Raw genomic sequence first — 24,776 nt, 5'->3', positions numbered from 1 at the left:
AACACAGCACTGCTACCCACCCTAACTTTGGGGAACAACTGAAAAGATGTGGTGCAAGGGGATGAGCTCCCCTAGGGCATCTCATCGTGGACGTGCCCCCACTCTCTCCTGCACTGGAAGGCCATTAGAGCCTTCCAAAGAGAGTAAAACGGTGGAGCAATGCCTATTATGAGTCGAAGTGAGCGTTTACTTCTTAGTGGTGGAGCGATGCCTGTTATGAGTTGAAGTGAGCGTTTACTTCTTAATCTCAGAGCTGTTGGTGGCTGTCTTGAGTTGAAGTGGCAGCTGCTTCCCCCTCCCCCGGGCACGTCCCCCTATTGCTGGTAAAAGACAGATATAGCCTTTTTTAAAAAAATCTTCTTGCTGTTTATTGAGCAACACTGCTGCTTTTAATTCCACCCCTCCTTTGTTTATTTATTTATTTATTCCATTTTATATGCATTACTGGCTTATCCTTGGCCCACTTCCTTATGCCCCCAGAAATGCCAGCTGCATGCCTGCCTGCCTTCCCTCCCTCCTCCCCTGCCCACCTCGCAGGGATGTTGTGTGTGTGTGGCTTTGACTCAGGGGAGAAGTCCTTCCTGCGCTCACTTGGAGTTTTGGAAGTTAAAGCCCCGCCAAAAAACAGGGGATGATGGGACTGCCTTGAGTCTTGGCGTGCGTATGTATCCCTGGATAAGCTTTCATGGTGGTGAGTTTGAGGGTTTTTTTTAACGTGCAAAATTGACGGAGCTATGGAAAGGGGTGTTGGATTTTCATAAATTCCCCAAAAATCAGGGGATGATGGGACTGCCTTGAGTCTCGGCGTGCGTATGTATCCCTGGATAAGCTTTCATGGTGGCGAGTTTGAGGTTTCTAACGTGCAAATTGATGGAGCTATGGAAAGGGGTGTGAATGGGGTGCCCGATTTTCAAAAATTCCCCAAAAATCAGGGGATGATGGGATTGCTTTGAAACTTGGCGTGCGTGTGTATACCCCCATGAGGTGTCATGGTGCCAAACGTGAGGTTTCTAACTTGAACAGAAAAAAAGTTGTATAATTTTTTAGCTTTCAATGCAAGCCTATGGGGGGGGGAAACGGAGCTCTGGATCCGGATCCGGAGCTCCGAGCGGAGCGGAGCGGAAGTGGGCGGAGCGAGGGCGGGGCAGAGCGGCCCGATCCGGAAAATGGCGGATCTGCAAGTGAAGCGGAGCGGGGGGTCCGTGCACACCCCTAATTAAAAACATACCATACATGATCAAAACCTCTTTAAATGTCACAGAGGGCAGGACACAGGCAATAGCCCATTCAGACCCAGAGGGCATGGCAAGACCTATCAACGGAGCGGGGAGGATCTTGCAATATGATGATCACGAGATCCTCCACCTCAGTCTACATATGGCATGCAACGTCCCGGGAGGACAGAGGACATCGCGCCAGCCTTTTTTTTTTTTTTTTTTTAAAAAAAGAGCACTCCAGCGAAAAGGTTGCTGGGTTTTTTTTTTTTTAAAAAAAAACACCTCCCACTCCCCCCCCCCTCGATTGGGAGTCGTCCTGGTTCCTCGTGAGGAGCTGGGACAAAACCTGGATGGCTGCTCACATGTCCCGTGGTCTTGGGGTGTTACGTGATGTGCTCTCATTAGACCCATGTACAAACTTGCACACATTCTAATGAGACTTACACCCACTTATAAGGAATCTTTTGACATTGGCAATAGAGCGTCTGTGGCTAAGTAAGGTGATTCTTACCCAAGAATTTTACAGCACTGAAGGGGATAACGCCACAATGGCACATTTATTGAGGCTGAAACAAATACAAAGGCACAAACTAGTTTTGGGGAAATTAGCTGAGCAAGTAGAGGCTTAGAAGCAGTTTCAAGACTGAAAAATAGACTTTTTGAGACTTAAGAGCATACACACACACAGACAGCAGGGGAAAGAGTAGAGGGAGTCTTTAAAGGCAATATACCTTTCCTTGGGCTGCAGCCCTTTCCTGTAGAGCAGAACTGGGGAGCATTGCAACTCTTGGTCTTAGGTGAAGAGGAAAGGAATACAGCAAGGCAAAGCACTCACCCATGGCAGCTTGCTCTCGCAAGCTGGAATGTGTAGTATGCTCTGTGATTTTGGTTCAAAAGGGAGAGAGAGAGCTAGCCTGCTTCTTCCCTCCCACTTGAGGGTTTTTGTATGATCTTATTTAAAGATCTACATGCTATGGGAACAAAAGAGGGTGATTTGGGATGATGGCTGTACTTGATGCAGCTTGGAGTTCAGCAACAGGGCTGCATTAGCATGTGTATGACCAGGTAAAACTCTTGCCATCTAGCATTCATATTCTGCTTAGTTTTACCCCTACTTTTGTCTCTGGGGAATGCATTTGAAGAAGTCTATCAGGAAATGGTTACTTGACCTAGGCCTTTTGTGAATGCTCTCAGTCTGTAGGTGGGGTTTTGGGTTGTTTCAAAATGGAGTCAGTACTGTTCACAGAAGCTACCTTGTAACAGGGGTAATCCTGAGACCATGGGAAAATTTGGGATTAAATCCATCCCGGTTATCCTTCCTGCCCCTGGGATCCCCTGTGTGTCATGTGGACACACAGGGGTGATCCTTGGGTGATCCCCGGGATATCGCCCCATCTAGACATGCCAGAGTCTCTTTGGCTTTCTGTGGCTGAGACTAGTTCTGTACTCATAGTGAATGCGGTTTGGCTCAAGGAAGGCTAATGGACTTATCCTCCCCAAAACAATAAATGAGGGAAAGATATCGGTCTTCATTGGAGTCACATTACTCCTTTATTCATTTCAGAGGCTCTGCTGCCAGTTTGGGGAACATCCGGAATAATTGCAGGGGCGGTGAACCTCCTCCCTCGCCTCGTCTGCCATACTTGGGGCCTGGGGGAAAGGCGCACCCATTCTGCAAAGAAACCAATCAGGTTTCTGGCAACCTTCAACAGCCAGATTTTACAAGAGAACAAGGGGGAACTGAGGAACAGTGTTAGGTTGGAGTGGGTCTCCCACAATTGCAGGCATGCGAAGGACCAGTAGGAGTAGGAGTAACCTGGGACTGGGGAAATAGGGAAGGATAGAAGGATGGCCCTGGCACAGACAGTGTTTAATGGATCTGGCTAATCTTCTGATTCAAATGTGTCTCCCAGGATGCTCTGTCGCTAGCTTTCCTAGCTTTTACCTGATATCCTAATGGGAGCCTCCTATGCCGGGTTATTCCTTTGCCCACAAAGCAAGAACAGGTTGAGATTCTGTGAACTGAAGTACTGCAATAATTATTCCCAAGGACCTGTATCAGATCTCAGCAATTCTAGACCAATTAGTCTCTTTCTCGTAAATTGTAGACACAGTTTTTATAATGCAAATTTGAAGTTTGGGCTGAAACTGAAGGGGTTGGTTCTGCTCACAGAAGGTGATTCCACTGGGTTTTGAGGGATTCCCTTGCCCCGCTGGGTTTTGAGGGATTCCCTTGCCCGGCCCCCCCACCAGAGCTCATCCCATTCAGTAGGGCCCCCACAACCCTCTCTGTCACAGTTAAAGAAGGCTGGAGGGGTTCCCATCAGGAAGTCTGCTTCCACCAGCCCTGATTTAGGCACCAGCCTAAATCTGGAACCCAGTGGAGGCTGCTGGCTTCAATGTCTGTGTGGCAATGAATCTGCTCCAGGTTCCTGTCAGAACCAGTTGGAACTCTAAAGGAGCTCTCCAAGGTGCATCACATCATACCAAGGTATTTTTGGTGTGGTCCAGACTGTATTCAGACAGGAGATCCATTGTGGAATATTGTATAATTTTAAATCATTTAGTAGAGAAATATTCTGGACACACACGAAAAGGTTCTAGCCTTAACAGAATACAAGCTGATGATAAAAACAAAGATAAGGGCAAAGGTATGTACAAAATTGAATACAAAATAGATAAATTAAAAATACCAATATTTTTTTTACATAGGAGCACTTGTGGTTCCAAATTTCACATCCAATGAATTATGACAATAGTGCTTTCTTTGTAGTGTCCGTACACGTTTCGACCAGAAAGTCTTCTTCAGTGGCCAAATGTCTAGGTTTGTATGCACATAAAAATTTTATCGAATGGGGCTGACTGCTTTATATCCTTCTCAAGTAAAATCATCAGTATACACAAGTAAAATGTTTAAATGCCAGTCAAGACTCAACTGTAGCATACCGTATAACAAAAAGCCATAGGGCTTTGCTAGACCTACCTTAAAATCTGGGCGTGTGGAGGGGCGAGTCCGTGCTGCAGCTATTTTTTAATTTTTAAAGGGCTGGGTGTGCAGGAGTGCATGAGCGCCAAAGGAAAGTTTTTTTTTTTAAAAAAAGTTTTCCTTTCCCCCCTGCCCCCGATCTCCCCCCCCCCCGGCCACGATCTCCCCCCCCCGGCCGCAATCTCTCCCCCTGCCCTGTGCGCAGCTTCCCCCAGCTATGCGCAAGTAAGCTGCATAGCCGGGAAAAGCCGCGGAATGGGCTAGACCTTCTGCGGTCCGAGCTCAGCCCAGGACTGCGGAAATACTGGGCCAAAAATGGAGCACGTTAACTCGGGGCAAGGGAGGGTTGACCCCTGCCTGACCATGGGATCCCCTATGCATCATCTGGACACACAGGGGCGAGCCCGAGTATCCGCCCGGGCTAAACCCTGGTCAAGCAAAGCCCATAGTGTGTGTGTGTGTGTGTGTGTGTGTGTGTGTGTGTGTCTGTGTGTAAAATATGTGTGTACTCAAAAATGTACCATCAGCAGCCCTTAGGATAGGAGCTGGTTCGATTTCAGTAGAACACAAGCTTTGGCTTTTTGCTGGAATGTATTGGCTGAAATTTTAATTCTACAGGGATATTTCTAACTTGTTATGTATAGTGTATAAAGACTCTTATAGGAATGGTTGGAAGAAATTTCTGGAAAACAAATTTTGCATTTATGGTATGCCAATACCTTCAATTTTTTTTTTCCTTGGGCAAAATTGGTTTTATTGCAATGGGTCAAAGATATTGATTATCAGTGTTCTGTAACAGCTGCCATGAAGATTTGTTCTCTATTACATTTGGGGGTTGCTATGGTTCCCTAACGAGACTGTGCTAATTACTTGAGGTAATTATTTGTCCCAAAATACAGGGAAGCATTTACACTAATTCACTTCAATGTTCTTAGCTATTTTGGAAGGGAATTTTAATAGCATTCCATATGCTAATTGTGCATATCCATGTTATAGTAAAGAGAAAGAAAGTGTACAACACATGTTGCTATTGTGTAAAGAACCAAATTTACTTGTTCTTGGATTGCTCCCTTCCCAGGAAAGTCTTTATAGTGGCTTATGGTCTTGCTGGCCAAGGAAACACAAACTTATGTAACTGAATCATTTAGAAAATTTGTATTCCACGCTTTCCATTTTTCCACACCATGTGTAGTTCTATACACCTCTATAATGTCTCCCCTGACTTGCCTTTTTTTCTAAGCTAAAACCCCACAGACATTGTCATGTTTCCTTATAGGGGAGTGGCTCCAGCCCTTTGCACTTGTTTGTAACTTTTCCAGTTCTACCCTTTTTGGGTTGCAGTGATCAGAATTAATGGTTTGATTTACAAAGTTATAGGCTTCTGCTTACCTAGGGAGTCCCCACAAGTACGAAAAGGTCACATATAGTGGTTCCACTTCATTCCTAAACACATAGATATAAAACAGGGCTGTGCACCACCTCGGATCCGAACCAAGAATCCAGAAAGCAGATCGGGGTGATTCGGACCCTTCCGAACCGGATCCGAGGTGGTTTGGGCAAAGGCCGAGGCGGCCCGAAGCTGAAGCCACTGCCTCTGCAAGAGTTTGCCTAGATGCTTGGCCATCAGATGCAGATATAATAGATTAATCTAGGTCAATAGAAAGTTTGCTTCTTGGATGGTTTCTGGGAATTCATTATAGCATCCATATGTTTATATTTTAGACCTTTGGAGGGGAGTTGTGACTGGGTCCTCTCTTTCTGCTAGTATGACGTATTTGTTATTATAATCTTGATCCCTAAAACAATTCCTTGCCAAGGGCTCCCTGAGACACTGGGCTCATCTACACCAAGCAGGATATTCCATTATGAAAGAGGTATGAAAGTGGTATATAAAAGGCAGGAGACACACTATTGCTTTATAGCAGTACTGAAGTGCACTGCAGGATCTACACTACTGCTTTATAGTGGTACTGAAGCGCACTGACAACTGTTGGGGCCCATGACACATCTACACCAAGCAGGCTATAGCACAATGAATGCGGTATATGGTATGTGTCAATGGGCCCCAACAGTTGTCAGTGCACTTCAGTACTGCTATGATGCAACAGTGTGGCTCCTGCCTTTTATATACCACTTTCATACCACTTTCATCGTGGAATATCCTGCTTGGTGTGAATGAGCCCACTGTGATCTCCCAACTTGGGGCAAAAACCTCCCTTACTTTCTGTGACTGAAAGAAAGGAATTGTCCAAAATCCCAGAGCAGACCCTAACTCAAGTCATTATTGTCAGCTTCAAGGGCTGAATTGTCTTAATGTATTATTGCTGTCACCAAGGAATATGATACACAGATCTACACTACTGCTTTAAAGCGCTTTATAACAGTTTTGAAAATGGTATATGGAGTGTGTCCTGGGCCACAACAGTTGTCAAAACTGTTATAAAGCGCTTTAAAGCAGTAGCGTAGATCCGGCCGAAATCCTTTGAAATCAGGGGTATAGAATTTTGAAATTAATTCAGCATTGGACATGAAAAAAAAGTTACTGAAAGAGAACTTTGATTATGTCCAAATGAATGTTCCATACCAACAATAGGAAGTGAACTGACCTATGCAGAGAACAATGGGGTTTAGTACCTACCTTGAAACTGAATTTATAATCTCTGCCCTACATCCTCCCCTGCTTAGAACCATTTGGATGCTCCATTTGTCTTTTTCATACTTGCACTTTCTGCCACCCCATTCTTCTACAGTGAACAGCCTTTCTCCATTCATGTCCTCCAGCAAGCCTTACCTTTATTTGCTCAGAGCTTGCTACAACCAAGCCTGGGCATATGAACTGATTCTGCCTGGCAATAATTTCTGCGACCACAGTCTGGAGATAATATGGTGCAGAGTGGTTTCATAGAAATCTAGTATAATTTTCCCCTGCCCAATTAAGCTGCTGTTGCTGTTGTATTGCCTGCACCACCACTGCTGTGTCTTACATGCCCTCATATGGCCATGTGTTCAACATCTCAGGCTCTCCTGGTGCCACCACCACCACCACCTCAAGTGTATCTAGCAACAGGTGGAGAACATGCAAGCTACTCTGGTGGTTGAAGGGGCATGAGGAAGAAAGAGACACAGGTTGCTCCTAGAAGAGGTATGAGAGGGCCCTGTGGTAGAGCCATGCTTTGTTTGCTCATTTTGATGCAGCATCTAAAAACCTTAGTCATTGTTTCCTCATGGTTCTTCCAACTCTTTTCAGAGACTGCAGAAAATTGGCAGAAATTCCAGTTTGGACTGTGTGTGTGTGTGTGTGTGTGTGTGTGTGTGTATGATTACTCTTTGGTCTTCTTGAGTATTGGAGGGTGGGGGAACTAAACCTATTATCACTAGTAGGGGTGTGCATGGACCCCCCGATCCTCTTCACGCCTGATCTGCAAATTGCGGATCGGGCCCGCTCCGCCCCGCCTCGATCCGCCTAGGGGCCGCTCCGCTCTGCTGTGGAGCTCCGGCTCCGAATCGGAGCTAGTTGCGGCCTAGTCTTCCTGTTTGAGTCCTCGGGCTCAGTTGATGCAGCCGCGGGACTGCGGACGGATGCAAGTAGGACCCCCCTCCCCCTTACCTGGCTCTGCCGCCGTCGCCGCATGGGCGGCAGCGACAGCGGCAGGGCCAAGTAACCCCCCCCTTACCTTTTCTGCGGAGCTCCAGATCGAGGCGAAGGATCTGCCTTCACCTCGATCCGCTCTGCAATGCTCCGCGGCTCCCCCGATCCTCTTCGCCTCCGCCTTAAGGGGAGGCGAAGCCCCCCGATCCGCTCCTGCTTCTCCGGTCCAAGGAGAAGTGGAGCACATCCCTAATCATTAGTGGTTTCAGTTTATCATTTCATTCAACCAAAGCATTGAAATTTGGTGATTTGATAAAGGGTGTTGTTGTTGTTTTAGGCCAAATCGGTCAGGGAATTTATTTTCTCACATCGCTGGAAGCTTTTGAATGACAGCAAATTTATCAGGCCTATACAACTTGTGATCCACCAACTTGAAAGTCTACTAGACATGTATTGGCATTCATCTCACCAATGTTGTGATAGAGATCCTTTTTAAGCTGCTTGGTTGAGACTGCACTTACAAAGGTGTTTTAAAAGACGTGGCAGACTTAGTATATGGGTAATGGGCTGTGTTTAGTTTGCTGTGTCATAAGATGCGCAGAACTGGGATACATGGCTAGGGTGACCATATGGAAAGGAGGACAGGGCTTTTCATATGGTCACAACAGTTAAAGCTGCAAGAGCTATATTAGAGCAACCAGATACAATAGAGGGCAAGGCTCCTGCAGCTTTAACTGTTGTGATGAAGAGGGAATTTCACCAGGTGCTGCATGCATACAAATGACACCTGCTGAAATTCCCTTTTCTATGCAACTGTTAAAGATACAGGAGCCCTGTCCTCCTTTCTATATGGTCACCCTATACATGGCTTAGTTCAGAGTTCTACTGAACATTTGGCATTTTGCCTTCTGCATCCCTTATTGACAAATATGGATCACAAGACTTTTTTAAAAAATGCAATTGCACAAGTATGCACTTTTTTTTTCTTATCCAGCAATGGATTCATCCATCTCCTCACTCAGCCTTGCTAAATTTATATAGACATTAACCTGCTAAGCAAGGAATTAGTGAGTCATTTAATGTGAGCAGCAAGATGGCTGATAGCTAAATATTGGAAAGATTATAAAGGGCTTTATATTGAAAACTGATACCAGAAAGTATGGCAGATTGCTCTTCTAGAGAAATTAACACAAACGTTAAGAATAGCACGAGGACAATTAAATGAAGACAAGTTTGAAGGGGTATGGAGGAAATTCATTGAATTTGTAAATATAGCATAACATGGGAGAAAGCCCCTGTCGCCATATACAGGGCTACGGACAGCATAGACAGCATCTAAGTAAATGAGGCTCCCTTTCCAACATGTATGAAAGAAACTTGGCCCGTATGTGGGAGTTCTAGGGATTAAAAATTGTAACCACAACAAATAAAATTACTTAGTAAAAAAATTAAAACAAACAAACAAACAAGACATGCCATATAGCTGTTACTCAAATTAGTGGGTTTTAGAAGTATGTAAGACTGTGGCCACAGCTAGACCTAAGGTTTATCCTGGGATCATCCAGGGTTCACCCCTGCCTGAGCACTGGATCCCCTGTGTGTCACCTAGATGAACAGGTTTGACCCCTGGATGATCCAGGGATAAACCTAAGGTCTAGCTATGGCCTGTATCAATACTTTCCAGTGCTCCAGTCAGGAAGTAGCTGGAATGGTTGAGGTATGACTGCCATATTGTAAATCTGGACTAGTGTGGTGTGAGTCACCCCAATGGTTATACCAGTATTGATTGCACAAGACATGCAAACAGCATATCATGAATCAAGGGGGATGAGAGGGTAGCAAAGTTATGAAAAAGGGGTGACTTGGTATTGATTAAAAAGTGGGCTGAAGCATAAGGAAGAGGACGGGTGTTTTTCTTTGAAGTAATGTATTTTATAGCTAGTTCATATGTAGACATCTGAACATAACTCACAACTGGAATTGCACAGTTCCCTAGATCTGATCATGAGACCTGTTTCTGCAGCTATTCATAGTACCCAAACACTTTCTTTTGGAATGGGAAATAAATCAATGTCTAGCATTCTGAGGGGACATATTATAGGCTGAGATAGCTTAAAAATATTTTAAAAATGAAAACGTAAGTGGAATGATAGTCTTTTAGTTTGGTATTGTTTTACCTGTGAAAACAGCAGCTCACACCAGACGTCTTCCAAAAATTCAAATATTTACTGGGAAAACCCAGGGCAGACAAACATGAGTTGGAACTAAAAGCAACCAGTGCGACTTTACCGGGAACCCATAAAGTCCCAGGATTGTTCTGACTCCTGTAGAGATGATGCATGCCCAACCAATCATACAGGCTTCTGCTGCAGAAACGGAACTGTTTCTTCAAGTTCACTCATAGGGCCTGTTTGAGTTGGGCATTCTGGCTTGTGTCTTAAAGGACAGAACTAGGGATGCTGCCAAATTTCATAATAAGTCAGCTTGCTTAACTTTTTTAACAAGCCTGGGCTGGCATTTTACAAATTTGTGAAGTTCGGAATTGGTCAGAGCTTCTGAGCATACACACAGTCTAGGGTGACCATATGAAAAGGAGGACAGGGCTCCTGTATCTTTAACAGTTGTATTGAAAAGGAAATTTCAGCAGGTCTCATTTGTATACATGGGGAATCTGGGGATTTTCCCTCTTCATCACATCAGTTAAAGCTGCAGGTGCCCTGCCCGCTTTTAAATCTGGTCACTGTAGTATAGCTCCTGCAGCTTTAACTGCTGTGATGAAGAGGGAATTTCACCAGGTTCTCCATATATACAAATGATACCTGATGAAATTCCCTGCTCTATCCAACTGTTAAAGATACAGGAGCCCTGGCCTCCTTTTCATATGCTCACCCTAACACAGTCTGCATCTAAACAAAGCTATTTCAGCTGAGTTGGATAGATTAACCCTTTTCTTGCTTATGATAAACTGTATTGATGCTACTTCAAACGGCGTTGGGGTGAAAATCTGCCTGGGCCAGCAAGGACAGGGGATGCCCCCACATCTGGCCCTCATGGGTCCAGGTGGACCCACCCAGTGCCAGGACAGGTTCACACCTGACTGCTCTCGAGCCTTTGAGAGCAGTCTGGCACAGTTCCACCCTGACCTGCATAATTTCTCATTTTCCTCCACTGCATTAATGGCGGCCCCAAGGCTGGGGAAATTGCATATTTTTCCTCTCCCTTGGGGAAATTGTGTCTCCACCCCACTCTGTGCCAATCGCCTTTAGGGCTATGATTGACACGGGGGTGGGGTGAGAGGCAAAGCACACTTAATTTAAAGCTACAATTAATGTGGGAGGCAAAGTGCATTTTCCAGGGCTTCTAGAAAATGTGCAATTCTCCCAGACATGCTAATGGCATGCCAGGGGAATTGTGCACTTTCCAGAAGCCCTGGAGAGTGCGCTTCACCAGGTGCTCGGCCAGGTTGGCTCCTGGAATAGGGCTGGTCGAGCAGGGCTCGGCAAAGTCACAGGGCGGGTCCCTGGCAAGTTCTTCATGACCCAAGGTTTTCCTTTGGTTTTAGGTGGTACTTTTAAAATGTTACCTTGTGTCCTGTCATGTTGTATTTTATGGTTTTAATTGTGAACTGCCCAGAGAGCGTCAGCTATTAGGCAGTATAGAAATGTAATAAATTGGCATAATCCATTCTACTACCTCATCGCCACCCCATTTTGCCACATGTGTTGAGCAGATCAAGGACATTACAAAGCATTGTTCTTCTTTGGCCTTTGCTAGACCTGCAGGATATCCCAGGATGGAGGAGGGGATGATCTTGTGTTGTCAATAACACGAGATCCCGCCCTTGTTTACATGTAAGGCGAGGCGACTCAAGAAGAGAGCCGTCATGCCCGCCATTTTTAATTTTTTTTAACTGGGGTGCCACAGCGAGAGAAAGCCCTCCTCCTAGTAGCCACCTGCCTCACTTCCTTTGGCAGGGGCTCACGGAGAAGGACCCCTGTAGATGATCTTAAGGTCTGGGCATGTACATATGGGAGGAGGCGTTCCTTCAAATAACCTGGCCCCAAACTGTTTAGGGCTTTAAATGTCAATACCAGCACTTTGAATCGGGCCCAGACCTGGACTGGCAGCCAATGAAGTTGTAAAAGGACTGGCGTAATGTGATCTTGTTGGCTAGTCCCTGTTAGTAAACAGGCTGCCCTGTTTTGTACCAGCTGAAGCTTCCGGACCGTTTTCAAAGGCAGCCCCACGTATAACGCATTGCAGTAATCCAAATGAGAGGTTATCAGAGCATGGATAAACATGTTGTTTAAAAGGCGGAAAAAGCAGGGGTCACTCCTTCACCTCCAACACCTACTTTGGGTTCACCTACCCATTCAGAAAGGCATCCATCAACACTGATAATAATACTGGTATCGAGAAAATACCAGTCCACACTGACACTGTTGATGTCGAGAGTCCATCGCGGCAATAGACACGCATCTATAGGTGCAGTGCCAAGAGCCGGAAGTGCGCGAGATCGTCCGACTCTCAATGTCGAGACCTGAGCATGGTACTACAACGTCGGTATCGAGGCCTGAATGTGACAATACGACATCGATGTCAGAGGGAGAAATACAAGACTCCTCACCTTCTGGGCCAATTATAGTAATAGATTTACCACAGCAGTCTTCCCCTAAATGCCACCATGGTTACAGAGAAAGCTATTCTCCTACATCGTCAAGGTCCGGCCATGCCTTCTAGGTATCCAGATCGAGGTGTCCCAGGAGGGATAGAGACTGGGACCATTGTCAGCTTGGTCACTCCCATTTCATCGACAACATGCTTATGATGACTGGTGTCAGGACAGAGAGGAACAGGGAGAAAAGCAAATAGGGCCATTGAAGCCTCATGCCCCCCCCTTCGGTTACATTGTCTAGACCGCCAGACGATGAGGTTTTTGTACAACTACCACCAGTTTCACCTAGAAGAACATCTCTTGCAAGGAGTATATTCTTAGATAGATATATAAGGGATAAGAACCCTCCTCCGTCGATACCATATCACGGGGATCGACCTCTGCCTGCTCCTCAGACTGATCATACTGGGAGGGATGATGATCGCATATCGATTTATTCAAGATCAGTGTTAGAATACATGTCAGACACAACATTGGTGTCTTCTGTTCCTCTGTCAATAGCATCTCCTGATGATGCGGTCAGAACACAAGAAGGTTCATCACTGTCTCAGGTTATGTTTCATTTTAGGGACCAGATCTTGAGAATGGTGCAATCCCTAGGAATAGAGACACATCAACCTGTCGAGAAAATACATGACCTGGTGTTTGATGCAATTTATATGGAAACTAGGCATGTGCTCCGCTCCAATTAGAAGAGCAGAAGCTGGAGCGAATTGGCCTGCTCCGCCTTGCCCAGAGGTGGAGTAGAAGCGGACCACGGACCCCTAGAAGCAAGGCGAAGAGAAGCACCCATTTTCGGAGCGCTCCGGTTTCCGTGGTCCGATCCGATCGCCATCTTGAAACATTTCGCCCATAGGATTGCATTGCAGAAAAGAAAGGGGGATAACTGTGTTGTTTTTGAAGCTATCTTTCTGAAAATTCTTGTGCTTGGAGAGTCGTGGATGGGGGTCATTTTGAGCCTACTCTCAGCTCTCTGCATGCTGCAGTTCATGTGCTAGAATTTTTTAAAAAACCGGCGGAAAAAATACCTTTTCCGAAGAGGCTGAGGGGCAGAGTCAACTCCCGGTCATGATCACATGATCCCAAAGTTGGAGGAGGGGATAGGCAAAACGGGTAACTTGGGATTCTGGGAAACTTCTCTTTCTACTCTGAACAGAGTTTTCGTAGTGTTTTTTTAAAACAGTAGCTCCACCAAATGCACTAACACAACCTGAAATCATACTAACAGATAGGAAACACACAGCAGTGCTACCCACCCTAACTTTGGGGAACAACTGAAAAGATGTGGTGCAAGGGGATGAGCTCCCCTAGGGCATGCCATGTGGACGTGCCCCCACTCTCTCCTGTACTTGGAGGGCCATCAGAGCCTTCCAAAGAGAGTAACCCGGTGGAGCAATGCCTATCATGAGTTGAAGTGAGAGTTCTACTCCTCAGAGCTCTCGTGGTGGAGCAATGGCTTTCATGAGTTGAACTGACAGTGTTGCTTCTTAAAAGACTGGTCACTAGGACCAGTCAAATTGGCAGCTGCTTCCCCCTCCCCTGGGCACGTCCCCCTATTGCTGGTAAAAGACAGATATAGCCTTTTTAAAAAAGTTCTTCTTGTTGTTTATTCAGCAACACTGCTGCTTTTAATTCCACCCCTCCTTTGTTTATTTATTTATTTATTTATTCCATTTTATATGCATTACTGGCTTATCCTTGGCTCACTTCCTTATGCCCCCAGAAATGTCTGCTGCCTGCCTGCCTTCCCTCTCTCCTCCCCTGCCTGCCTCGCAGGGATGTTGTGTGTGTCTGGCTTTGACTCAGGGGAGAAGTCCTTCCTGCGCTCACTTGGAGTTTTGGAAGTTCCAAATCCATTTTTCAAGTGTGGAAGAAGATTCATAGGTTTATCTCTACTCCCCAATTCATGGCATGTTGGGATTTCCTTTGAAATGGCCCCATTGAGATGTCTGCAGGTTTAAGCCCCGCCAAAAAACAGGGGATGATGGGACTGCCTTGAGTCTGGGCATGCATGTGTATCCCTGGATAAGCTATCATGGTGGCAAGTTTGAGGTTTTTAACATGCAAATTGACGGAGCTATCGAAAGGGGTGTGAACGGGGTGCCCGATTTTCATAAATTCCCCAAATATCAGGGGATGATGGGACTGCTTTGAGTCTTGGCGTGCCTGTGCATCCCTGGATAAGCTATCATGGTGGCAAGTTTGAGATTTTTAACATGCAAATTGACGGAGCTATCGAAAGGGGTGTAAATGGGGTGTTGGATTTTCATAAATTCCCCAAAAATCAGGGGATGATGGGACTGCCTTGAGTCTTGGCGTGCGTGTGCATCCCTTGATAAGCTATCATGGTGGTGAGTTTGAGATTTTTAACGTGCAAATTGACGGAGCTATCGAAAGGGGTGTGAATGGGGTGTTGGATTTTCATAAATTCCCCAAAAATCAGGGGCTGATAGGACTGCCTTGAGTCTGGGCGTGCATGTGTATCCCTGGATAAGCTATCATGGTGGCGAGTTTGAGGCTTTTAACGTGCAAATTGACGGAGCTATCGAAAGGGGTGTGAATGGGGTGTTGGATTTTCATAAATTCCCCAAAATTCAGGGGATGATGGGATTGCCTTGAGTCTTGGCGTGTGTGTGTATACCGCCATGAGGTGTCATGGTGCCAAACATGAGGTTTCTAACTTTCACAGAAAAAAAGTTGTATACTTTTTTAGCTTAATGCAAGCCTATGGGGGGGAAACGGAGCTCCGATCCGGATCCGGAGCTCCGCAGCGGAGCGGAGCGGGCATGGGCGGAGCAGGGGTGGAGCGAAGCGGCCCGATCTGCAAATCACAGATCTGGAAGAGAAGCGGAGCGGGGGGTCCGTGCACACCCCTAATGGAAACCACAACTGCAGTTTCAATTCTTTTTCTTCCTACACCATTACAAATGGCAAAACAATCATGGAAGGCCCCAGCTACAATGGCACCTACATGAATATGATTAGAATCATTACATAAACAAGGAAGTGGGGTTTCTTTTTACACAACTCCATCATAGTGGAACCATCTCAGGGAAAATCCCAGAAAATCCATGCCTCACCAGCCGATAAGGAGGGCTGACGCTTGGACCTTTTGGGGAGAAGAATCTATTCTTCAGCATCATCGGGACTTAGAGTAGCCAATTATCAACCTACTATGTCCCGCTATCAACTTTTTCTTTAGGGAAAAAATAGGTTGAAAAAATACCTGAAGAAAAAGGAGAGCTAGCATGAGGTTTCCAGGATGAGGGAATAAGACTGCCTTGACAACAAATTATCACCACTCCACACCAAGTCGATTGTGATGCAAAGGCCATGATAGGAGCGATAGCTCTCCATCGACACGCATGGTTATGGTCAGCAGTAATCACGCCAGAGGCTTTACAACCCTCCCACAATCCCCTCTTCGGTGTCGACATCAATTTTCAGCATCGATAGAGAATTAAGGACTGAGGAGATGGGCGGGAGCCAGCCAAACATGTGCTGTGAGACAGTGGGGGAGGGGTTCCCACCCAAAATGAATGTTCTCAGCTTCAGAAGTTTCCTGAAGGATAGCTTAATGGAGGCGCAGAGCCCTTATGTGTGAATGCATGGAAGACACTCAAAGAACTACGGTTACAGGTAAGTAACCTGTCTTTACTGCTTCAGTTAGCATTGGCAGTTATTGCTTTGAATTGGCTCTTAAAAGCTCTGATTCCTAGCTGGCAAACCTGTAGGAGAATGAACTTGGTATAGCTCAATGGTCTTCAATGTGTCCAGACCTGAGTCCCACCTTGGACTCCCAACCTGTAACATGGGGCTTTGCTGCAACCCATCTAGACTGATCTCGTGACCCAATTTTGGGTCGTGCCACACTGGTTGAAGACCACTGATCTAGCTAAGCACATTTCCAAGAGGAGACCTCGCACTCACCATGGCGCATTGAATTGAGACAAAGATATGATGCAGTTCTACTGCTGATGCTAAATAGATGTGGCCCTTACGTTGTCCTGATGGGAGAAGGGGACGCTCATCTAAAGTGCTTTTTCCTCCTCAAAAGAAGAGCAGGGTGTAAGTATAACAAAATTGACAAGCCGACTTTTCTGAAAACAAGTATAAACATGATAGGATCTCAGAGTTGAAAAAACGCTGAGGAACACCATTGTGAGTAATTCCCATGTACAAAATTTTAACATTTCTGTCTTTTGCCACAATTCACAGCCAGCATTGCTTTCGGGGGACTATTGTAAGCCCAGCAGTGTTAGATCATGATTCTTATGTTGGTAAGGGAATTTTTATGGTAGTTATCACCTTTTCTTTATTACTGCTTCTTGTATGTTTGAGTTTTATTGATATTATTTATTGTACCATACTGTTTATTTCTTTTATTGTGGTTTACTTCTGTTATTGTGTTTTAAATTTATTTCTCTTCATTTTTAATTAAGATTTTGTTTTTTAATCTGAATTTTATTGTTAGCTACTTTGTGTGCCACTTTTGGGTGGAAAAGCGGGATATAAACTAATTAATTAATAATACTATTGTGCTGTGAACCTGAGTGCTGGATAGGGATTGGGGGAGACACAGCTTCAAATTCTCCTAAACCACAAAAGCTCAGTTGGTTAGGGTGACCATATGAAAAGGAGGACAGGGCTTTTGTGTCTTAAACAGTTGTATTGAAAAGGGAATTTCAACAGATGTCATTTGTATGCCTGAAGCACCTGGTGAAATTCCCTCTTCATCACAACTGTTAAAGCTGCAGGAGCCCTGCCCTCTTTTGTATCTGGTCACTCTAGCTATACGCCTGCAGCTTTAACTGTTGTGATGAAGAGGGAATTTCACCAGGTGCTGCATGCATACAAATGTCACCAGCTGAAATTCCCTTTTCAATACAACTGTTAAAGATATAGGAGCCCTGTCCTCCTTTCCATATTGTCACCCTATAGTTGGTGACTTTGGGCCTGCCATTAGCTTTCATCCTAACCTATCCCACATTTTTTCTTCATGTGAATAAAATTAGGAAACCCCAATGCATACTTCCCAGACCCCCTTGGAGTAAAAAGCAGGATACATAGGGGCAAAAACAGGATACATAGAATCAATGTATGCTGCCTCATGCCCCCATTGAGTAGGTGGAATACAAATGAATGGATAAATAAAAACTTTTCCACATCTGCCAGCCATCATTCTCCCACAGTTCCAATTAACACCCCGTAGCACTGTACAATCTGCTTGAGGAGCAGTCCCTGACAATCTCTCTCTTTTCATTCTTCAGTAACTCATTCGGCGGCAGAAGTGCCCTGAGGGAGAGTGGGAGGCAGGTTATGAAGGTCAACTCAACTGTCTATTCAGTGAATATCTCTGGGATTTATACTTTTGAATGCCTGCTCTAGACAGACCTTGCAGTGGCGATTGTAGTAGGCTAGTAAAGCCTAAGGCCTAAATTGCCTTTGCATCATTTCATATTTTACCTTTTCATCTCAGTCGTATTTCAGTTGCGTACCCTCCAATGCAGGGGACATAGGGATGTTTGTGTACTTGTAACACCTTCATTCCCACTACCTGGGCTTCTTCTCCACACCCATTATTGCTGACAATCTACCTGCTATATATTTATTCAGCAATAGCCTGTTCTGCACTGACTGAAATGCCAAGAGAGTGGTTTGTTGTTTTGTTTTGTTATATTCTAGAAAATAGTACTTATTCTGACAGATGTAGTCGACAGCTCAAAATAGACCCCTCCGACCTGCACCATATGCAGGGCTAGCCCAAGACATTTTGTTGTCCAGGAAGTATTATCAAATGCACTACTCAAACCGCCCGCCCCCCAATCCAAGACAAGGTGCATCGCACCCAAAACCAATCAATTTATTTTGGAACTTGAGGCAGAAAATCCCTGTCATGAAAGGGTAGCAAATTATTTAAATTGTGATGGTTGTACCAGTAGGGCCAGTCATGAACATGTATGTCAGGGTTCTACCTAACCCCTGAGCAACTCCATAAGGATCTTTTGCCTCCTTGAGAGTCCGCCCTACCTTCCTTTACCTCCACCCCCCCCCCCTAAGAAAATGGCATTTAGTCTATAGATGTGGAGCGAGTGACACTCCAGACACCGGGCTTCAAGTTCACACAACAGTTAACTCACATTGAGAAAACTACAGCCCTCCCCCCAACACACACTGCAAACATGGACATGCATCCATTCATAGTCAAACAACCAGGCATCCCATTCAGACATCAATACACTCACACACTGCCAGCACGTGCACATACACATAGGGTGACCATATTTGGGAAACCAAAAAAGAGGACACCTAGTGTGTGTGTGGGGAAGCAGCTTTCTGAGTCCTGCAGAAAGTACGTTATTCCCCCTCCACCTTAAAGAACCCGATTGGAGTGGAGGAGGGGAAAGGATTTCATTCTGCACCACCACCATCCACTCCAATTGGGGCCTTTTCTATAATGTCCACGAATGACCCACTTTCCCCTTTAAGACCTCAATTGGAGCTCGGGGTGGGGGGAATGATGTGCCTCAAGAAAGCATGTCATTCACTCCTGCCATGCTAATGGCAGCCTTAAAGGGGAAGGTGTGTCATTCCAGGACATTATTGAAAATTATAGAAAATCCCCCCTGACACCATGGAAAGAACAAAAACCAGGACAAATCCAGGGAAATCCTGACAGTTGGTCACCCTACATACACACACACACTCAGGATCACCCATTCCAAAACACACACACATCCATTCAACAAACAACCAGGCACCCCATGCACCCCATTCACTCTCTCTCTCACACACCTCAGTCTTACCCCCTACTAGCTTTTTCTCTTGCTGCTTCTTCTTCTCCTACTTACTTCTTCTTTTGCTTCTTCCTTCATCCTCCAGCCTCCCTCCCCTCAGCCGATCCAAGCCAGATTGGCACTGGGAGGGGCTGGAGGATGCGTTCCCGGAAGTCCAGGAATGCATCTTTCTAGGCTCTCCCAGTGCCAATCCAGGCCTTTCCCAGTAAATTGGGACCCAGTCCTGGTTGCCCCAGAGACCCTCATTTTTCTGGAGGTCTCCGGGGTTTTCTGGGTCATCTGGGTCACCCTAAGACTGCTTCTTCCTGCTCCTTCTGCATGCTCTGGTCTCCTCCCTCTCTGCTCTCTGTCGCTCTCACTCTTTTATACTCTCTTTCCCCCAAATCAGAAAGTACTGTTTCAGTCTTGAAGAAATGAAACTTAACACAGGAGCTCTAACTTAAATGGGAAAGGAAACTATTCTTCTCAGGGATACCCCTTCCAGCAGAAAAACTCCAGGCCTCTAGGCTTGACCTTATTGCCTTGACTTCCTAGGCCTCACACCTTCACAATGTGAAACTAACAGATTGAATATTAGTTGATTTCTTATGTGTTCATGTGCATATATTCATGTGAACTAGAGCTAAGATTCATCCATTTCCCATTCTGAGATGTTATTTCTAGAGGTTTGGGAATGGAGTCTGAAACCTGAAGAATGGCAACTTTAGTGCCTCAAGACTAAGAACATTTTAAAATTGCCTCCCTGCCGTCTCCCTGAAAAGGAAAATAAGGACCACGCAGTAACAATGATTTCTCGCATGTGTGCTGGAAAATTAGGTCTGCCCTAGTCAATAGGGAACATTGGAGCATATGCACTTGTTGGGGAAGCAGTTTATGGCCTAAAAAACTTCACAGCATACCTATCAGACTTTACAGCCTTCTCAGTCTTTACCACCTGAAGTTACACATGGATTATTTTCCTTCTGTTTCTCTTTGTAGTTGGTTTGTGAGATTTTGTTGATATTAATAAATTGTACCTGGTTTCTTTTGCCCTACTTAGTTCGTAATGTTCCTTATTTTTTATTGTTAGACACGGATTTTGCTTTTCTCTTCTTATTACTTACCATTCATTTTTAATGCCACACACCAAATTATCTTTTATTCTCTCTTTTTTCACCTTTTGATTCCTTTTATTTAATGACACACACAATTGTTTGATTTCTCTTTTCCCCCTAGAAACCTGTCACTATACTGTATTTAGCTGTTTTGAATTAACTTTCATCTTTTCGCATTTGAATTACCTGAGGCCCTTGTATCTCTCTGCATTGTTCCTTGTTATTTACTCTGACATTCTCCTCAGACTCGTCTTCCCATTAAAATAATAATAAAAAAAATCCTCTTTGCGCTTTGTTTTTAATTTTCTACCTCAGATTTACATTTATGTAAACTTTCCATTATTGCAGCTAACCTCAAATGAGAAACTTTATGATAATGGCTGCCAGAAACCCGCCTAAAGCTTTAGACTTTGCGTAGATTGCTTCTTGACCAAGATTATCATATAACACAATTCTTTTCTCTCAGCAAGCAAACGGCCCAACCTCCACGAACCCTCTTTTTCGATATAGGTTACCAACATGGTAGAAGATAATGAGACAACCTCATGAGCGGATGGAATTGAAGAGATGCATATAATTTACATGTACCAGGTGGAGTGTACTCTACAAAATTCCAAGAGATTTTTTTTCTTAGCAACTCTCAGCTTGTTTGAAGCCTCAGTTATCTATTAAGGTGTATGACTTGTTTTGCTAAAATAATTTGATGCGGTTTTTAAAGTCACCATTGTTAACAGTAACTGCCAGAAATCTATTAATCCGAAAATCAATGTAACCTCTCTCAAATATCTCTCTCCACCCACACCCCTGCTGTTCTGATGTATCTCATTTGATGGGGCTGTCAGAACATTATCTGCAATAACAGCAGAAGATCATGATTAGGGTGACCATATGAAAAGGAGGAGAGGGCTCCTGTATCTTTAACCATTGTATTTAAAAGGGAATTCCAGCAGGTGTCATTCGTATGCATGCAACATCTGGTGAAATTCCCTCTTCATTACAACAATTAAAGCCGCAGGAGCCCTGCCCTCTTGACCAGATAGAAAAGAGGGCAGGGCTCTTGCAACTTTAACTGTTGTGATGAAGAGGGAATTTCACGAGGTGCTGCATATATACAAATGACACCTGCTGAAATTTCCTTTTCTATGCAACTGTAAAAGATACAGGAGCCCTGTCCTCCTTTTCACATGGTCACCCTATCATGATTTCATTGCATTGTTAGGTTTATCGAGGGTGGTGTGAAATCATCAAAGAGCTGGATTAGGCAAACAGCGGTATTATGTATGGCATTTGCAGAATAGAAAGATATTATTATTATTTATTTATTTATTTAGCACTATCAATGTACATGGTCCTGTACAGAGTAAAACAATAAATAGCAAGACCCTGCCGCATAGGCTTACATTCTAATAAAATCATAATAAAACAATAAGGACGGGAAGAGAATGCACCAAACAGGCAGTATAAAAGTCAGAGCAAAATCAAGTTTTAAAAGTTTTAGGAAAAAGAAAAGTTTTTAGCTGAGCTAAACTTTAAACTTTTAGCTGAGCTTTAAACTGAGGCAGTGGCTGTTCTGAACCAGTGCCTGGGCACGGTAATGGACTGGATGAGGGCTAATAAACTGAAACTCAATCCAGACAAGACGGAGGTACTGTTAGCAGGTGGTTCTTCTGTCCGGCGAGGTGATGTTTGCCCTGTCCTGGATGGGGTTGCACTCCCCCTAAAGGATCGGGTCCGTAGTTTGGGGGTGCTCTTGGATCCAGAACTGTCACTTGAGGCACAGGTGAACTCAGTGGCAAAGAGCACCTTTTATCAGCTCAGGTTGATATATCAGCTGCGCCCTTATCTGGACAGAGATAGCTTAGCTACAGTTATCCATGCTCTGATAACCTCTCGTTTGGATTACTGCAATGCGTTATACGTGGGGCTGCCTTTGAAAATGGTCCGGAAACTTCAACTGGTGCAAAACAGGGCAGCACGCTTACTAACAGGGACTGGCCGACGAGACCACATTACGCCAGTCCTTTTCCAGCTTCATTGGCTGCCAGTCCAGGTCCGGGCCCGATTCAAAGTGCTGGTATTAACATTTAAAGCCCTAAACGGCTTGGGGCCAGGTTATCTGAAGGAACGCCTCCTCCCATATGTACCTGCCCGGACCCTAAGGTCATCTTCAGGGGTCCTTCTCCGTGAGCCCCTGCCAAAGGAAGTGAGGCAAGTGGCTACCAGGAGGAGGGCCTTCTCTGCTGTGGCACCCCGGCTGTGGAATGAGCTCCCTAAGGAGGTTCGCTTGGCACCTACATTATATGCTTTTAGACGCCAGGTGAAGATCTTTTTATTCTCCCAACATTTTAACAATCTATAAATTTTAAATAACATGGTTTTAAATTTGTAATTTTGCATTGCTGCTGTTTTTATCTGGTTGAGCTTTTATATTGTATTTTATATTATGGTTTTATACTGTTGTTTTATACTTTGAATGGTTTTAATTTTTGTGAACCGCCCAGAGAGCTCCGGCTGTTGGGCGGTATAGAAATGTAATAAATAAATAAATAAATAAATAAATAAATAAAAGCTGTGATTGAACTTGTAGTAGCCATATTTTGGCTGTACAGTTAAAAGCATATCTAGACCAGCCCTTTTACCAGTGGTAAAAGGCTGCTCAGCAACCCCTCTGGTAGTACTGTGATTGGTGAGGAAAATAGCAGCTTGTGGACAAGAGCCATAAATTCAGGCTACCCTGATTCAGGCTGGGAGTCATTGCAACGCCTCTCTGGGTTGTGGCTGCTTACCTCAGTCACTAAGTATGCATCAGGTGCGGCATGAATGAGATGTCTACACAGACCCTGGCAGGCAGAAGTTTCAGCACAGTGTGGTTCTTCATAGACTGCCAGCTCAAACTTACATTGGATACATTTGGAATGGGATCATAGAGATTAGGCCAAACACAAGAACAATGCAAACATTCATCCCTCTTTGTCCAAAGAGAAATATGAAAGACCCTACTTGCAGAACGTTGCCGTTAGCCCTTCTAAAGTCCCTTTGGTTCACTAAGGTGCTATAGAGACCACCGCAACAGCAACTTGCAAATTGTACAGCGGAGCATGAAGGCCTGTGATAACAATGAAAATATAACAAATTCCAGAGATACAAAAATGGATTCCCTGTCCCCCTGCACATCTACCATACACATATCAGTTCAAGGTGATAAAAGGTGATAAGCACCTATAATTATTATTCAGCTCCCTGCAGAACAAGCTGTTTTCCTTCTTGCTCTTTCCTGAATTAGGATTTCATTCTGTCTAGTGGGATAAACCAACCAGCTCATGAGGGTTACGTGTGGATACATACATATTGTCGTAAAATTGAGGTTTGATCAGGAGACGGTTAATGGGGCCTGACATACTGCTGAAACGCCTTTAATAGTCCAAAGAAAGCTGCAAAGTTCATTTTTTTGTTAGGGAGATTTTCATCTGATTATTCTCAATAGATGAATCTTCCTCGACTCTTCTAAATGGCTAGGAAATACGTGTCTTTCCGCAACCCTCCAAGAATGATGCAATCTAGGTTTGTGTGTGTGTGTGTGTGAAAAGAAACAATCAAGGCTGCAGTTAAGAGTTTTGGAGTGAGAGGCAGGGAGATTGACCGGACTGTGCTTTGCATGCAGAAGGTCCCAAGTTTAATTCCCGGTGTAACGGCCCTTGGATGTGGTTGATGGGGGGTGGGGTGAGCTTACCTGCTCAACAGGCCTGGCCCAAGGCAGGTCGCATCCTGAAGTGAAGACATGACATGCTGCCATCTCTTCCTCCTCCCCATGCCAATCTGCATGCCTGCCCACCGCCAGGTAGCTTAATTTTCCTGGCATAGGCACGTGCACCTGCCTAACCAGTATGCTGCACTTAAACTGTTCCCACCTTCAAGAGCTGTGCCGTGCCTGCACGTCTGACAAAGTATTGCAAGAACTTCCGGGACTTGTTGCAATTGCTTGACCTCGTGCAGGAGGCAGCCAGTTCTGGAGGGCGGACAGACCTTATGCCAGGAAAAGTAAGCCGGCTAGCTGGCAGCTAGGTAGATGAACCCAACTGGGCTGGGAGGCACACAGGTGGGGCAGGTGGGCATGCGCACAGGGCAGGCAGAAGGCTTGTGGACAAGTGAGCAGATGCTTCTTGGTCTTGTTGGCTGCCTGCATGGAGCATGAAAGTGGTGAGCAAGACCAAGAAGTGGCAAACCCTTTGGAGGGGGAGAGTGCCTCTGTTCACATACTCCAGCACCTGCTACACCCACTTCCTACTGCAGTCCACTCTTCAGAAGCACTCACAGCATTCTTTGCTGTTATATACATGAAAGAAGATTAACTGCTGATGAGGCGCATAACCAGACTGCTTTGGCACCAAGGCCTGTGCAAAGAGGATACAAGAGAGAGC

This window comes from Elgaria multicarinata, chromosome 10, assembly GCF_023053635.1.
Source record: "Elgaria multicarinata webbii isolate HBS135686 ecotype San Diego chromosome 10, rElgMul1.1.pri, whole genome shotgun sequence".
NCBI classification, from domain to species: Eukaryota; Metazoa; Chordata; class Lepidosauria; order Squamata; family Anguidae; genus Elgaria; species Elgaria multicarinata.
The sequence above is the reverse complement of the archived record's forward strand: the minus strand, read 5'-3'. Positions refer to the sequence as shown.